The sequence below is a fragment of the Mus pahari genome, chromosome 15 (genome assembly GCF_900095145.1).
Source record: "Mus pahari chromosome 15, PAHARI_EIJ_v1.1, whole genome shotgun sequence".
NCBI lineage: Eukaryota > Metazoa > Chordata > Mammalia > Rodentia > Muridae > Mus > Mus pahari.
The window spans coordinates 45,740,860-45,756,378 of NC_034604.1; the positions used below are offsets into that span (position 1 = coordinate 45,740,860).

The following is a 15,519-nucleotide window of genomic DNA, read 5'->3' on the forward strand; positions in this document are numbered from 1 at the left end:
AATGTGTTTTTGTGGAGTTTGTGTATGTGTGTGTGTGTGTGTTTGTGTGTGTGTGTGTGTGTGTGTGTGTGAGAGAGAGAGAGAGAGAGAGAGAGAGAGAGAGAGAGAGAGAGAGAGACTAATTCACTCTTTCTGAGTAATTATTAATTGCATGTAGCTTATATGTATATATGTATGTGTGTATGTATGTATGTATGTATGTATGTATGTATGTATGTATTTGGTTACTTTATTTACTTACATTCCAAATGTTGTTTCCTTTTCTGTTTTCCTTCTGAAATCCCTATCCCATCGACCCTTCCCCTGCCTCTATGAGGGTGCTTACCAACCCACCTACCCACTCTTGCCTCCCTGCCATAGCAAACCCCTACACTAGAGCATCGAGCCTCCACAGGACCAAGGGCTTTCCCTCCTATTGATGCCAGATAAGGCGATCCTCTGCTATACATGCAACTGGAACCATGGGTCCCTCCACGTGTACTCTTTGGTTGGTAGTTTAGTCCAGGGGAGCTCTGGGAGATCTGGTTAGTTGATGTTGTTCTTCCTATGGGGTGGTAATCTGCTTCAGCTACTTCAGTCCTTCCTCTAACTCCTCCATTGGGGTCCCTATGCTCAGTCTGGTGGTTGGCTGCAGTAGTTCTTTTTTAAAGGTGAAGTCCTATGAGAATTCTCCTATCTATTGGTATTGTCATTATTAGCACCTGCTTAAGCAACGATATTGTTGAGATTTCCAGAACATCATATCCTTGTCACATAATAAGATACCTCTCATAGAAGATGTCCTATCCTGGTCCTCTGGATTAGACATGCTTTCTCCACCTCTTCCACAATATTACCTGTGACTTAGATATAGGAGTTCTGTAGTAGATGTATCAGTTTGGGTGAGTCACCATACAGTCAGTTGCTCTTTGCATTTTGATCCTCTGTGGCTTTGTGTAATGGTTTCAATCTATCAAGAAAACAGCTCCGTTTTCAAAATAGAATATTGATCTGGACAAATAATTCTTTAAAGAAGAAATAGAAAAAATGATAGGAAATGTCTCAAATCAAAATGGCTAAGATAAACAAAACAGCTGATGGAATAAGAGACTGAGAAGTGCTCGACCCTAAATTCAACATCTATGTCATACTCTGTTACCCAAGATTTAAGTATCCTCAGGTGTTTTCTCAGCCATTTTTTTATTGTGTTGTTTAGATTTTTGGTGGTTAGCTTCTTCAGTAATTTATATATTTTGGATATTAGCCCTATATCGGATGTGTGGTTAGTGAAGTTTTTTTCCCAATCTGTAGGTTTCTGATTTGTCTTATTGGGTATATCTTTTGCCTTACAGAAGCTTTCCAGTTTAATGAAGTCCCATTCATCAATTATTGATCTTAGAGCATGCACTATTGGAGTTCTGTTTAGAAAATTTCCCCCTGTGCCAGTGAGTTCAAGGCTCTTTCCCAATTTTCTATACTATTAGGTTCAGTGTATCTGGTTTTATGTTGAGGTCCTTGATCCACTTGGATTTGAGCTTTGTGAAAGGTGACAAATAGGGGTCTATGGTCTATTTTAATTTTTCTACATATTGACAGCCAATTAGAATAGCACCATTCGTTGAAGATGCTTTCTTCTTTCCATTGTATATGTTTGGTTTCTTTGTTAAAGATCAAGTGCCCGTAAGTATGTGGTTTTATTTCTGGGTCTTCAATTCTATTCCATTGATAAATGTATCTCAAAGGGCTGAGAAACACCTAAAGAAATGTTCAAAGTCCTTAGCCATCAGAGGAATGCAAATCAAAATAACACTGAGATTCCACCTTATACCAATCAGAAAGCCTAAGATCAAAACCACAGGTGACAGCACATGTTGGCAAGGATGTGGAGAAAGAGGAACACTCCTCCATTGCTGGTGGGATTGCAAACTGGTACAACCTGTCTGGAAATCAATCTGGAGGTTCCTCAGAAAATTGAAAGTAGAGATACCTGAAGACCCAAAGTAGAAAATATCATCCTGAGTGAGATAACTCAGACCCAGAAAGACATACATGGTATGTACTCACTAATAAGTGGATACTAGCCAGTGAAAAAGTACAGAATACCTAAGATACAGTCCATAGAACTCCAAAAAGTCAACAAGCTGAAGAGCCCAAGTAAGGATGCCTCATTCTAACTTGGGAGAGAGAAGAAAGCAACCACAAGAGGGGAGAGAGGGAGGGACCTGAAGGGACAAGGGATGGGCGAGAGGGAAACATGATCTGGTATTGGGTCAGGGAAGGACTAAAGTCTTAAGGCCAGCAGAAAGAATGGAAACAGACAACCTCAGGAGGCAGGAGGTTGGGGGACCCTCCAGAATGTACCAGAGACCTGGGACATGAAATATTCTCAGGACTCAAAGGGAGGGACCTTAGATGAAATGCCCTACATTGGGAAAAGGGAACTTATAGAGCCCACATCCAGCAGAAAGACAGGGCATCAAGTGAGGTATGGGGTTGACATCCCACAGTCAAAACTCTGACCCATAATTGTTCCTGTCTGAAAGAACTTCAGGGATGCAAATGGAGAAGAACCTGAGGAAAAGAAAATCCAGCCACAAGTCCAAAGTGGGATCTGGCTCAAGGGCAGGCCCTTAAGACCTGACACTATTACTGAGGCTATGAAACATGAACATAAAGGGACCTACCATGACTGCTCTCCAACAAACAGCTGAAAGAATCAGATGCAGATATTTGCACCCAACCAATGAACAGAAGCTGCTGACCCCTGTGGTTGAATTAGGGATAGGCTGAAAGGAGCTAAGGAGGAGGGTAACCCTGTAGGAGGACCAGCAGTCTCAAGTAATATGGGCCCCTGAGATCTCTCAATCACTGGACCACCAAACAGACAGCAGATATGAGGCCCCCAACCCATACACAGTAGAGGACTTCCTGTTCATTCAGAGATGATGTACCTAGCCCTCAAGAGACTGGAGACCCGAGGGAGTTTAGAGGTCTTGTGGGATGGGGGGTTGTGATATCCTCATGTAGACAGGTGGGAAGGGAGGAGGTATGGGTTGTGGAACAGTCAGAGGGTGGACCTGAACCAGGAAGGGAATAAAATCTGGAGTTTAAAATAAATAAACTAATAAATAAAAGATTTAAAAAAAAAAGAATTAAGGATCTTCAAGGAAAAATTTCTAGAAACAATGTGTTAGAAGTAGTGCACTTTTTAAGGAAACCATAATTTCTAAATAACAGGACACTTGCACATATGAACACGAAGCAGTTATAACATTGTGCAAAAGTCCTGTACAAGCAAAAGCCAGACAAGTTCTTATCATGGAGTGGGTGGAATGGGCATTCAGTTACACCACTAGCTGAAAAACTATTGGCATTTGAACTCATCTCTAGGGAGGCAGAGTAGTTATCTATAATGGTGTGACACCTGATAGGTAGACTACGGTCCAGATCAAACCCTGTATCTAATGCTAGTCACAGATTAGACTCCATGAACTTAAAAAAAAAAAATGAAAGAGAAAAACAGGATAACTTATAATTCGGTGAGTATAGAGGTAGGGGGTTGGATCAAGGAGGAGTTAGGAGGTGAATTTGTTCAAAATATTTTAGCGATTCTTTTAGAATTAATAAAAAGAAATGGTTAAAATAATAATAGTTAAAATCAGAATATAACCCTAATTTGAATAGATAGAATACATCATAAAAATTAAAATTACCAAACTTGTTTCAAGAAACATTTCAGCTAGTATATTAATAATTAAATAGAATTAGTTAAACTTTTCCACTAACTAAAGTAAGGCATGAGATGATTATGTAAGAATTTTTAAATTATTTATACTATTCCATAAAGTACTAAAAACATTAAACAATGATATAAGACAAGCAAAAACAGGTCTCTTTTCTGAAAAAAATAAAACACTTTTCAATATTCTTAAGCAATATTATTAACATAAATGCGTTAAATCTTTTAAAACCAGTAAGAAAGAAAAAAACGAATGACTATGTATTAGAATAATTGGAAATTCAATATAAAACTCATAATACCATTAAACATTTACAAAACATGTTTTAAATGTCCACATTATTGTGAAGGCTATGAACAAGGAATAAATATAACAGGAAATTTTAATTATGTCTATCTAGTAACTAATACAATTAAAGAAAGTCTAAATAATAAAATCCCTGTCTCTGATATAACTACTTAGCATCATATATCAAATAACATATGCTTAGTATTTCCTAATTATTCTGTACATTCACTGCATATAATTTTTAAATTTTGCGGCCTCAAAGTCAGAGTACATATTAAGAGCTAAATGCATGCTTAGAGTGGGGGCATGCTTCAGAATATTAGAAAAGCCTAGGAAATAATAATTTCAGTGAAAAGACCACCTGTAACATGCAAAAAGGCCTTTTATGCAGCAAAATACAGAGCATTCAGTCAGCGATTTTCAAAGCCGTGGTCATCTATTCATGAAAAATACTTAGATTCCTAACAAATATAATAAATATTAGTTCTTGAGAAGTCAAACTATAAATTGCCAAATGTTTTCTGCAATTTATATTTTAGAATTAATACTTTAATCTTTATACATATTTAATTGTATATTAGTATACTTCATCTCTGTCCTAACTATGCATATGTGTAGTATCAAGGCCACATGAGTCGGGTGGGAGTCACAGACTCGGTAATCTGTAGGACAGACCTGGATTCAACTGTTTGTGGCCAGAATTTCCTTACTTGGAAAACTCAAGAAATCTAATTCATAGGTAAATGGAGCTAATAATAAAGGGTCAAGTGTTTCAGTCCATTTAGGATAAAATTAATCAGAATTTTGATTTTTGTCATTATAATTTCACAGTTAGCATAGTCTATAGCTCTTAGTAGGCATTTTCTTTTTACTGAATTGAATTCAGTGACAACTTCTTGTTTCAGTTACTTTAACAGTTTCAGGATGTAGAAGACATTTCCTCTAAGAGAAAAGACAATGGTGTTTTTAATCTTTCTGTCTTTTATTACATTAGATAAATAACATGTTGACTCATATTTAAATATATTTTATATTGTACATACATATATTATCATTTATTAGAATGTTTATCAACTTCAAAATCTATTTCACGAAAAAATAATAGATAAAATTTTAAATAATTTGGAAATGTGTACAGAGTGTAGAGAAAATTATATGAACTTGGTAAGCTCCAGGAAAATATGAAAATGTGAGGCATTGAGGCATTTCTGTTTAGACAACCTCTGTGTGTATTTTATGTGCTTGCTTCATATTCTTGTTGTCTTATACCTTATTAAAGCTGTGCTATACTTACTGCATAGAAGTACTCTTAGCCACTTAATACACTACTTACTTACATTAATTAATTTGGCATCTAGTGTCCCAAAGCCTCAAGGATCTAGCACAGTCCACACTTTGCATCTTCTGTTTGGATCTGGGGGGGAAAAACCTGCAAGCATGAGAAAGCTTTGAAGCACTTAAAAACTTGAACCAATTTCATCTGAAAAGTGAATAAAATCTTGGTTGTATTTTTAGGCAAAGCCTTTCTGGAAAGAATGTAGCGATTAATCTCCTGAGTTTCAGAATGGGTCAAAGAACAGGGGTGCCTTAGCTCAGTTTTGTTTACAACAGCTTTTGATGCATGTAATTATTTTTTCATTATTTCAAGCCTTAACAAACTTATTTCACATGTCATGATGCAAACAGCCATCATTACATGCCTTCATATTTGAAGTAAACATCCAAATATGTGTAGAGTAAAAAAAATTAAAATTGTGTATCTTAAATGTCTATAATAATCAATATCTATGACAAACAAACTGAAAAATTAGGCATTAAAGTGTTTGGGGATTTTCTCAGTGAGGCAAATGCTTGAGCCTGATATTAATGAGTTGAACATGGCAGCAGAGTACCTAACCCCTCCAAGCCAGCAGTGTGGATATTTAACTCCAGAACTTAAGACAACAGAAATAAATCCTTTAATAGCCCATCTTAGAAGTCAATCAGCAAATGCAAAATGTGATGGAATTGATGGTTTGGTATTTTATTTTATTTTACTTTGTTTCATTTTATTGCTTTCCATTCGTGGCTTATGAGTTATGAAAAGCACACATCAGCTTTCATAATCTTCTTCCCAAGTGGTGGAAATATGAAAGTCCCAGAACCATGTTAGTTCTTCTCTTTAGTGGGTGACAACTGAGTGAAATATCTCTTAATTCAGTGCAAAGGAGTGTATTGGTTTCCTCTTCTCAATTTGACATCAAGAAAACACCTGCAACTGTAGTGATTTCTGAGCACCTTTAATTGGAGTCTCTGACGCTTCTTTGCTTCTTTGGCTAAAAAAAAAAAAAAAAAAAAAAAAAAAAATCTGCTCAGTCTTGCCACACCTCTTCCAGTCATTCTCTCCTTAATGGTTCTTCAATGTATCTTATTACTACTGCAGTATATATATGTATATTGCATTTTAATCCTTCTGTGCCTTTGACCTTATTTAACATCAGATATCTTTATTTCCCAACTACTTATTGTTTTTGTGTATTGTGACAGATTTCTCAAACTCAGTTCAAGTGCCTTCCTTTTTTTATTTTTAAATTTTGTTTTTTTGTTGTTATTGGAATATTTAATAGATGAATAAATATGTTTTTATCAAATCCACCTCTGACTCATTCCCTTCCAACTCCTCCCACACTCCACCCAGCACTTTTCCATCCGAGAATTCCATTCTTCCCTGCTCCACCCCATATCAAATTCTGACATCATGTATACATATACCACCAATAAAGCAACTTCATAGTAATAATATAATAAAGTATGATATTTACAATAAATTATGTTATATTAATAAATATATCAAATTCCTTTTATTGTCTCTCGATACTAGCTTCATCCTTCATTTCACATAGTGGCACAAACCGTTTTTGTATTGAAATTTTTAATTCATTTATTAGATACTATTAGAAAAGACCATTTTTGATTTTTGATTACACTAAATTTTGAATCAGATAAAAATATATCTTTTTTTTTTTTTTTTGGTTTTTCGAGTCAGGGTTTCTCTGTGTAGTCCTGGCTGTCCTGGAACTCACTTTGGAGACCAGGCTGGCCTCGAACTCAGAAATCTACCTGCCTCTGCCTCCCAAGTGCTGGGATTAAAGGCGTGTGCCACCACTGCCCGGCAAAATATATCTTTTTATCTTTTTTAAAAAATTCTTTAATCTTTTATTCCAGGCAAGTCATTATCCCCCTCCAGGTCCATCCTCTGACAGTTCCTCATCACATTCCTCCTCCCCAATCTCCAATATCCTCCCACGCCCTACTCCACCAGACCTCCCCACTTCCTGGAACCTCAAGTCTCTTAAAGGTCAGGTGCATCTTCTCTCACTGAGGCCAGACCAGGCAGTCCCCTGCAATATATGAGTAGCACAAATATAACTGAAAGATTTTTTTTTTCCTACAAGTGATTATCTTCTTGGGGAGGGTGAGCACAATAGGTTCTTCTGCAATATTCATGGTCCCTAATCAATATATGTTATGTACCACTTTCACCACATCCTCACCAGCATCTGCTGTTACCTGAGTTTTTTATTTTAGCCATTCTGACTGATGTGAGGTAGAATCTCAGGGTTGTTTTGATTGGCATTTCCCCAAGGACTAAGGATGTTGAACATTTCTTTAGGTACTTCTCATCCATTCGGTATTCCTCAGTTGAGAATTCTTTGTTTAGATCTATCTGTACTCCATTTTTAATAGGGTTATTTGGTTCTCCAGAGTATAACTTCTTGATTTCTTTGTATACGTTGGATATTAGCCCTCTATTGGATGTAGGATTTGTAAAGATCTTTTCCCAATCTGTTGGTTGCCTTTTTGTCTTATCGATGGTGTCCTTTGCCTTTCAGAAGCTTTACAATTGTATGAGGTCTCATTTGTTTACTCTTGATCTTACAGCACAAGACATTGGTGTTCTGTTCAGGAATATTTCCCCTGCGCTGATATGTTTGAAGGCTCTTCCCCACTTTCTAATCTATACATTTCAGGGTCTCTGGTTTTATGTGGAGGTCCTTGATCCACTTGGACTTGAGCTTTGTAGAAGGAGACAAGCATGAATTGGTTTGCATTCTTCTACATGCTGACTGTCAGTTGAAGTGGCACCATTTGTTGAAAATGCTGTCTTTTTTCCACTGGATGTTTTTAGCTCCCTTTTCAAATATCAAGTGACCATAGATATGTTGGTTCATTTCTGGGTTATTGATTCTGTTCCACTGATCTACCTCCTGTTTCTGTACCAATACCATGCACTTTTTATTACTATTGCTCTGTAGTATAACTTGTGATCAGGGATGGTGATTCCACCAGAAGTTCTCTTATTGTTGAGATTAGTTTGCGCTATCCTGGGTTTTTTGTTATTCCAGATGAACTTGAAAATTGCTCTTTATAACTCTATGAAAAATTGAGTTGGAAGTCTGATGGGGATTGCATTGAATCCATAGATTGCTTTTGACGAGATGTCCATGTTTACTGTATTAATCCTGCCAATCCACGAGCATGGGAGTTCTTTCCATCTTCTGAGATATTTTTAGATTTCTTTCTTCAGAGACTGAAGTTTTTGGCATACAGATCTCTCACGTGTTTGGCTAGAGTCATGCCAATTTGTTGATATTTGAAGTTTAATCTCCAATTTGGAAGAAAACATTACTTGGGCTGTTTATTTTTATTTCTATGAATTTTAATTTCAAAAGCCTTTTTTTTCCTAGTAGTAGAATAATATCAGGGTAACTATCTTGCTACAGAAGGGCAAATGATCCCATCTGTTGTTTATGTGTGTATAGACTATAGACTTTGATACACTGTTGATTTACCCCATTTTCCAATGAAATGTTTTAAAGCAAGGGCCTCATATGGGTTACAAAGGTCTAAAATATACTTGCTGGGTGGTACTTTACTTTTCTGCTACTGTTATAAGACACTTTACCAAAGAAACCTATAGAAGAGTGAGTGTATTGAGGGAGTTACAGTTTCAGAGGGTGAACCTATGACCATCATGGTGAGCAGTGTGGAAACAAGGAGGCAGATATGGTGCTAAAGCAGTAACTGAAAACTCACATGCTGATTCACAGTATAAGGCAGAAAGACCTAATTTGAAATGGTGTCAGATTTTGAAACCTAAATGTGCAGACCTAGTCTCTCATCTCCTCCAACAAGGCCACACTTCCTAATCTTTCCAAAATAGTTTCATCAACTGGAGACCAAGCATTCCTATGAGTCTATGGGGGCTATTCTCATTCAAACCACCACAGGTTAGAATGGAGGTTGAGGAGGGTCTGGAAGGTGTTGGGGAAAGGTGATAGATACATTTTATGAAGTTCTCAAATTATAACACTATTTTTAAAATTCAACTTGAAAACGGTGCCTCATCTCTATGAAAATCCATCAATCGTGTCTAATTTTGCCACATTTTCCTGCATCTAATGTTGGAAGTATTTTCTACTATGTCATAACTGTGACAGAAGAAAACAAACCCTTTCATATCAAGTACCATTAAATGTGCTGGAGGTTGAGAATTGTGGTCATGCTTCTTTTAAATTTTCTTCCCCAAAAACATAATTATAATTTTAAAATGGATATAAGTTCTTTCAAAATGTTTATTTTTAAACACTGTTGATAACTGTGAATAAAATCAATGTTATTTCTTAACCAGTTCTACTTCATATAAGAAAAAGTTATACTTTGGCCAATCTGCTAATATTTTTATAGTATACAGATTACAATGAAATAGTATGTTATTTTATATCATTAAGAGTTTTTAGAAGTATGAATTTGTTTATTGCTCAAAATAAAATATCAGCATAAATGGAGCTTTTTAAAAAAATTTTCAAGACAATACATAAAAATGTTTGTTTTCAGTGCCTTTAAGAAATATATTGAGAATTTGAAACATTTATAATTGAGTAACATTACATTATGTTCAAAAAAGAGGACAAGAACTGTTTTATTTATAAAATAAGCATTCTAGTATTAATGTGATAATTAAGTTATAAAGTAGGAATTTTACACAGTAATTTTAATATATATATATATATATATATATATATATATATATATATATATANAGAGAGAGAGAGAGAGAGAGAGAGAGAGAGAGAGAGTGGTTAAATGATTGCCAATTCAAAGAATTTATAATTATATAGTCTACTAAAGTAATACATATTTCTAATTCCTAATGCATTTATGTGTTTCTATTAAATTATATTACTGTTTGAAATGCTTTGGTAATGATTGCCTGTCTTTTGTTTTCTTCTTTCTAACAGCTTAATCAGGTTGGAAGAAATACCTTTATTTAGAAGCATGTGGATTCATTTTTCTTACTTCAAATTGTTCCTTGACCTCGTGAGGGCAGATCTAATTTTAATGGAACCAGGAGCCTGACCCTGTCAAAGAAGCTAACCCTTCCCTTGGAGCACAAATGACCAATGAAATGATCCCCCCAAATCACCTGCCTCTAGCCTGACATCCATGAGCAGAGCCACGGAGGCAGAAAATGCCACAGCCTTAAATATCTTCACTAACAAATTACCAAGAGGATATAACAAACAGATAAGAAAGGACTACGTTTTTCAAAGTCAGCACATAAAGAAAATCAATCTGATTTCACTAGGGAAAATCAGTATTCCCTGATATTACCTTGTGTAGAAAACAAAACAAAACAAAAACACCTTATCAGTGAAGATACTAAATTATACATTGATTTATCATTTTAAAACGTGGAAATTTAGGGACAAGAGGTATCTGAAGTCAGAATTACTCCTCATTTCAAAACATTTAGGCAAAACCAAAAACTGAACTGGCCAGAACATTGCATGACCAGGATTAGGGAGAATGTTGCTGTTTGCAGAGAGGTAGACGCCTGAGGCAGGTGCACCCTCAAAGCCATAATGGACAGGAGCGTTGGCGCCAATTGCTTGAAAGTTACAGTGTTCCATTCTTCGCCTTGTATTTGTTGAGCAAGGAAGTCGGTTTGCACCGACTGCTTCTCCGTGCACTTTTGATATTTGCACAGTCATTTCCATTCAGGGTAACGAAGTGTCTTGTTATTTGCACAGATGATCCCACCAGTTGTGAGACCACAAGAAGTAGTTTCTTGCAGACATCCAAAAAAGGAATAATTTATAATTCTCAAGATAATGATTTCTCTTTTCTCTGATTTAAAAACAAAAACAAACAAAAATACCAGTTTTTCAATGAAGTGGGTTTGCTTCTGAACCAAACTGTACAAAGAAAACATCATGGTGGTCAAAAGAATGCGAGTGATATCAAAAGGGTTTTTATATCATTACAATAATATTAAGAAACTGAACACGGTAAACTGCAAACTAAACATTGATGCTTGATTCTATTTGTTCTGTTAATTTAAAAAAGTCATTTGTAATTTGTATTTGACATATAACAATTTTTATACCCATTTCTCTCTGTGATTCATGGGAAAAATGTACCAGACAAACAAACAATTTCAGTTTATTTTTCTAAATAAATGTGTTGTTTGTAGAAGCTGTGTTGTTTATTTAATTTAGATTTTGTTTCCTGAAAGTTCCTTCTTTTGTTTGACTAAAAGGCTTTTTGCTCAATTAAGAAGTAAAGATAGAGTGAGGTTTTGAATCTGTTTATAGTATAAAATTATGCTCTGTTTTCTAAAACCCAAGAAGATGATGCATTTTTGCACCACCTTTTTCTTGTAAAGGGCTACATAACATCATTGTAACTATATCAGGAATTATTATCCATACAACAATATTGCTGAAAAACAAGGTTTAGATCTTATAACTTTAAAGATTTTTCTTGTCTTCTGTCTAGAGAATGAAATTGGATTTAAACACTTAGGTCATTAATCATAGCTAATGAGCCCACATTAGCCCCTTCAACAGAGATCTGTTTACGACATCCATAATTATACTTAAACTTGATTAGGAAATCAGACAGGAGGAATGGTGAACCACTCAATCAACAAAGGTTTACCAAGTGCTCTCAAATGTTCTTTACATTTATGTCTTCTCTGCTGGCCAGTGTTAGAGAATGCTGCTACCAACAGTAAATTGTGTGAGGTGATAATCAAGTATACTGTTTTTAACAGCTAAAGGAATGGGTTCTTGGCTTTATTCATAAAATTTAATCTGGTACTGAAGTCCTGTCATATTTTCCTGTGCACAAAGATTGTCTGATTTTTCTATGATCTGTCTTTGTACTTCTAATACCCTGTAACATAATAAAAAAATGTTTTCAATGGAACATTTGAACCTATGAAAATTAAGACACTAAACCCCAAAAATAATACACCTGGCAATCAAATTGCCATTCCCGTGGGTTGTTAAGCACTAATGGATGAGATTCTGGATTCATTCCCATCCTTTAAAATCATGGTGATTGCTTCGAACTGCAATTATTCGAAATTATATACAGGAAGTCAGCTTTCCCCATCTACCAGTAAATTTCCTCAATAATGAGTAGTTGAAATCATAGCTCTTTGTTTGTAAACATGATCTGCCATTAGCAGCACTACCTACAATGCACTCTCTAGACACTGCTGAAAAAAATTGCTATGGCACGAAATGGTCGTTTTCCTCGTCAACAGAGTAATTCTCGTGGGAATCTATAAAGTAAATTAGAATGAAGTGGAACGTGGGTGGCCAAACCAGGGATGGGTATGACTAAAATCTTTTATTTCACTTTTTCCCTTTGGATAGTTCGTTTATTTTCAATTCTAGTTTGCTCCTCTATAAATCCCCCTCCCACATTCAAATTTTAAACTTTTCTTGATGTTTAATTCACATTTCTGCGCATCTTTTATAAAATATATGAAGCCACCTTTGGTGCACACATGGAAGTGTTAGTCACTGATTATTTTCAAACCACAAAGAACCAAAAGGATAATATTCATCTCCTCTTCAGCCTTTGTTTTTAGAGATAAGTACATAGAGAGAAAACAAATCCTCACTGTATTGGCCCAAATCTTGCTCTTTGTAGAAGACAATTCCTTTATTTACTGGGTGCTTCTTCTACGTACTCTATTGAGATGTGAGAACAAGAAGATGAGGAAAAAAATATGGAGATATTTTTCTGATGGAAATAATGGGAAAAAATTCATCAAACATTTAGTTTCACTGGTCAACAAAAAAATTGTAACTGTAAGTTCCATGATGAAAAATATACGTTATTCAGGGACAATATATCCAGTTGGAGATATGAATACTGAGAAGAGATCTGAGGGATTATTGACTGTAGGTAAAACACAAACACACACACAAAAAATCACGCACACAATAGCATAAAGAGGATGAACGTAGTGGTTAGAAGACCTGAAATGAGCTAAATCGAGTGGAGGAAAGAGAATAGCAAGTAACACAAAGAAAAGCAGTTATGGGGAAGCCAGACTCTGCCTATCTGTAGCCTCAGTAAAAACAGAACAAAACAGACTATATAAACACCCCACATAGCGACTGTACGGAAATCCATCAATCATAGCAGTGTCCAGAAATAGCAAGTGTAGGCAATTTCACTCTCAGAAAGCACACACAAGCTTCCCTCCCACTACCTCCCCACCCACATGAATGAAAGCTTTACCTGATTACCAAAATAAGTAATGCGAAAAGTTATCCAACAAGAAGATAAAGATACCTGAAGGAACAGAAGCCACAAGCAAGGAGACTCATAAGAAAAGGACGGTGAGGGGCAATTTCAGCTTAGCATTCGAAATGGCTTTGGAAATAAGTTTATCCTACACTTGCTAATAAAGATCTAAAATCTCATTCTGTAGACATGGATGATAGAGACATGAGAAATATGGGTAAACAGATAAAATACTTAGAGAAAAAAAATCCTTTTTGATCTATTTTTATTTAAGGGAATCAGTAACAAAACTTTTTAACTGTAAAATTTAATTCTTTTTTTTTTTGTTGTTTATTTTTTTCTCAAGACAAAGTTTCTTTCTGTAACAGAACAGTCCTGGCTATCCCGGGCATTTTATTTTATTTTATTTTTTATGAGTTTTTTATTAAATATTTTCTTCATTTACATTTCAAATGCTATCCCCAAATCCCCCTATACCCTCCCCCTGCCCTGTTCCCCAATCCACCCACTCCTGCTTCCTGGCCCTGGCATTCCCCTGTACTGGGGCCTATGATCTTTGCAAGACCAAGGGCCTCTCCTCCCATTGATGTCCGACTAGGCCATCCTCTGCTACAACTAGAGACACAGCTCTGGGGGGTACTGGTTAACTCATATAGTTGTTCCTCCTATAGGGTTGCAGACCCCTTTAGCTCCTTGGGTACTTTCTCTAGCTCCTCCATTGGGGGCCCTGTGTTTCATCCAATAGATGACTGTGAGCATCTACTTCTGTATTTGCCAGTCATTTTGTACCTGTCTTTGTAGACCAGGCTGGAAACTCTCAGAGACCCATTTGCCTCTGCCTCCAAAGTGCTGGGATTGAAGGTGTGTGCCAAAACACCTGACTGGCATGTAATTCTTAAGATATTCAGGAACTAGGCTTCTTTTAAGTCTCTGCTCTGAAACTCTTAAAATATGAATATTTTCCTCATTGTACAAAGTAGTTTCTAGGAACCAAGCCATAGGTGGTGGGGAGACTTCATTCTTTCTTATAAATGAAGCTATGTGAAATATGCAGACAATACTTTGCTAATTTTTTATGGTTCAAAGTGGTTGGGCTGGAATTAGGAGTACCAGAGAATAGCCTTTGTGGGCTTGGACATAGTTTAAGAACATTTACCTGCAAGTATTATATTCAATATTCAGCATGGAACTTAATAGGCCTTTGGGCACAGATATAAACTAGATAAACTTCACATTCTGAGTGCCAAAGAAGCTGAGAAAATGAAGAACAATAGAACAATCTAAGCTTCTATATCCCACTGATAGTGTGGCAGCCATTCATCACGTTCCATGGGAAACACAGAATTTTATCACATTAAATTGTGTAAAAGCATGAGGGAATAAAATGTTCAACTGATTTTAAAAGAAATAATAATGTAAAGGAGTCAGATAGTGTGCATGATGACTCTTGGTGATTCTTTTCACTCACTTTAGTCCCTGCTGAGGGCATGCACCTGAGGAGGCACATCTGTGGCTCCTGCTGTGAACAGTGAGAGTGATTCTCACTGAACAGGAAGTGTACCTAGAGATGATCTACGGGATTGCTGAGGGAAATTGTAAGCTTACTGTCTTTTGACTCCAGCAATATGACTTGTGTACACTATAGTACACTGCTTTTAATCAACTATGATTTCTTTGCCTCTTTATTATTTTGTATTTTGATGAATTTCCTGAGGCAGGGTGTCATTGTGTAGCCTTAGGTGGCCTAGAACTCCCAATGTGGACCAAGTTGCCCTCAAACTCACAGATCTCCACCCATCTCTGCCATTCTCGTTCTGGGAATAAACGTGTAGCTAGCATTAACAGCAGTATTTTGAGGAGACAGGGAGAGAGAGAGAGAGAGAGAGAGAGAGAGAGAGAGAGAGAGAGAGAGAGAGAGAGA

At 36.2% G+C, this 15,519-nt stretch overlaps 1 protein-coding gene across 1 annotated transcript in view; it reads left to right on the forward strand.

The window, feature by feature from the left end:
* Prr16 (proline rich 16) overlaps positions 1–11,314 on the forward strand; it is a 294,901-nt gene extending 283,587 nt beyond the window's left edge. The window contains exon 3 of the transcript XR_003845290.1: positions 10,289–11,314. The gene's annotated coding sequence lies outside the window, so the exon portion shown is untranslated. The remainder of the gene's footprint in view (positions 1–10,288) is intronic.
* Positions 11,315–15,519: the final 4,205 nt, after the last annotated feature.